Source organism: Sodiomyces alkalinus (assembly GCF_003711515.1).
Source record: "Sodiomyces alkalinus F11 unplaced genomic scaffold SODALscaffold_15, whole genome shotgun sequence".
In the NCBI taxonomy this organism is placed as follows: Eukaryota; Fungi; Ascomycota; class Sordariomycetes; order Glomerellales; family Plectosphaerellaceae; genus Sodiomyces; species Sodiomyces alkalinus.
The window spans coordinates 368,696-371,460 of NW_021167093.1; the positions used below are offsets into that span (position 1 = coordinate 368,696).

At 42.9% G+C, this 2,765-nt stretch overlaps 1 non-coding gene across 1 annotated transcript; it reads left to right on the top strand.

Annotated features, from left to right (window-relative positions):
* Window positions 1–734: 734 nt before the first annotated feature.
* Window positions 735–806, top strand: SODALDRAFT_t211. Its single transcript has one exon. It is a non-coding gene; the product is annotated as a tRNA-Thr (tRNA).
* The last annotated feature ends 1,959 nt before the right edge of the window (window positions 807–2,765 follow it).

A 2,765-nucleotide genomic window follows, 5' to 3' on the forward strand; every position in this document is an offset into this window, starting at 1 on the left:
CAGCTTTTGCAGGCTTCCGTGACTTTAAGGGCGAGGCGGAAGGTATTAAGCCTTTTCCATTATAGGAACCACTTAGCTATAGCCCTAGCTTTAGTATCGTGTTCTAGTATAGCGTATAAATCTCTCTTAGTTAAAAGCAGTCTGCCTACGGCACCGAAAAGGTCCTTACGCTCCTTAGTAGTTATATCTTAGTACTAAAGTATTATATACCCCGCTATTTCTGCCCCTCTATTACTATAAGGGCACCGCGTTACTAGAAACCCCGGTACCCTCGCCTTAGATAGGAAACCTCGTAGGTCTAGTTTTTCGAATCGGATCTACGTAAGTACGGAGCTTTATACCTTAAAGAGTCGTCTATATTCCCGGAGAGAGCGTTATATTAGAGGGCGGCTTAGTACTATTACGGCGTAGGTATAGAGCCGCCCGGCTTCCGTCTAGGTTTTACCCTATTCCTTTATAAGGGCCTTTCCCGGGGGCGTAATCCCTGCCTAGGTTATTAAGGCGGTAAGCTAGGTAGTCTATATAAGGGCGGTATAAGTCTTATAGTATAGATTTAGTACTACTAGGGCTCTGGCCGTAGTATATACCCCGGCTAATATTTTATTCTTAATACCCGTTTCCTATACCCGGAGGACCTTTTAGGCACTAAGGCGTAAAAGATATAGGTTAAGAGGAGGAAATAAAGGTCTTGTTTTCGAGGATTCTAACTAGTATAGCCTTATAAGCTGCTACTAGGGGGGATAGTATAGGTAGTAGATGCGCCTGGTGGCCACGCAAGGCCGTGGGTTCGAATCCTACTCCCTTTAATCGTGCACGACCTACCTGGAGCTTCTGCACGTCACAGAGGTCCCGGATATTCGGGGGGATATTTATCAGCTTCAGCGCTAATAAATGGAACTACACTGCCTCCGGGACATACCCTACCTTTCGGGGGGGAGGGAAAGATACGTATCTACCACGCGTAATTAAGTGTATACTACTACTACTACTACGATCGGGCTATATATGCTAGGGTACTTTGTGGAGCGCGTAACCTAATAAGATAATTCCCGGTATAATATAACTAGACCGCTATAGCGTCTCTATATAGTCCTCTCTCTTCTCCTCTTCTTAACGGGGAGAGCCGGAATCTTCCTCGAGTATAGAATATCGATCCGATCGTCGTGATTAGACTAATACGCTACGCTAAATAGATCCGCCTCCGAGCACTATATTATAACTGCGCAGGGACGTTCTAGCTCGAATAGGATTATTAGGATAATATTTGTGATGGCTTGATAATAGGGAAAATCTAGAATACAGGAAGATCCGATAAAACAGTCCTGATATAATCCGGTTCGGTTATATGCATCCATTTGACCTGATTGACCGGTTCGAACCCAAAGAGCCTGACTGACGGATTAGTCAGAAAACGTACGACCGACCTAATTAGTCATACTAACACCAAAAACGCATCTGCGCAGTTCTAGTATACTATAAGACTCCCCGATCTCCCTTATCCTCTTTATCCTTTATATCTCTACCCTTTACGAGGAACTAGAAAGGATACTAAAAATAACGGTAATAGATTTTACTAATAACACGAATATTATCGCCTTTAGCAGAATAAAGGCATAGATAAGATACCGCCTTACAAGTATATAGCGTATTTATCTAGACTAGGAGATCGCGAGCGGGCTATAGTTTAAACTAGCTAAGTAGACCTATATCCCCTTTACGAAGTCCCGCTAACCCTTATCTAACCCGCTCCTCCTTAGCACTGTTTCATTTTTAGTAGCGTAGGCGATACGACTCCTAGGCGTTTAGCTAGATAGGAAACTCGATTTTAGACAATACGTTCAGGAGGTAAAGAGCCGCCTCGCTACTTAAACCACGCCCTTTTAAGGCTAAGTATAATAGTGTAAGGGTATAGCTTCGTAGATATAAGGAGATTATACCTTATATTAATAAGACTAGTTATAGCCTATTACGCCTTTGCCGTTTATAAGATAAGGGCCGGCCCTTAGCACGGCCCCGTAGCAGTACTTATAACGGTATAGAACTAGTGTCTCCGGCTAGTAGTATGTCTTTTTTTTAATACGTGTATACAGCCCTAAAGCTACAGCGCGAGTCTATTAAGGAGACTAACTCTATAACGAGTTAACTAGTCTATTTATATAAACCTGTTAATAGTAAAGTGCAATCCTTATACACCGACTTGAAGATTAAGATTACTAGGGGAGATTTTGCCCTAACGAATAGGACAAAGAGAGGAGGGATCAGAGATACGACATAGATTCGGCCAGGAATTCATTTAGTTATGGCGTTATGTGTCTAAATAATGCGAAGATATACGATATGAATTCGACTAGCTATTCGTCTAGTCAGGGTAACGCGAGTCTAAAAAAAGCGACCGATTTTAGATACGATTCGACTAACAATGCCTTTATTCAGGGCGTTATATACCTAAAACCCGCGATACTATCTTTATTATTTGGATTTTATGGCTTCGTCTTCTACCTCGGGCTAGGACTCTAGGTCCTCGCCCTCCTCTTTACGATATAACTCTACGTCTTTACTCTCTCCCTCTCTCTCGCCCTAGGACTTTAGTCTCCTCCAGAGTCTCTTCGTTAAGGGCTTTAATAGTGGTTCTGATATACCCTGTCCAGGCATATCTCTGGCCAGCCAGTACTATCGGACCTAGGGCTTCTAGGGTTCGGAATAGCGAATTTTGGGTATAGAAAATAGGGTGTAATAAAGATATCTTCTCTAAGCTAAGGGGCCAC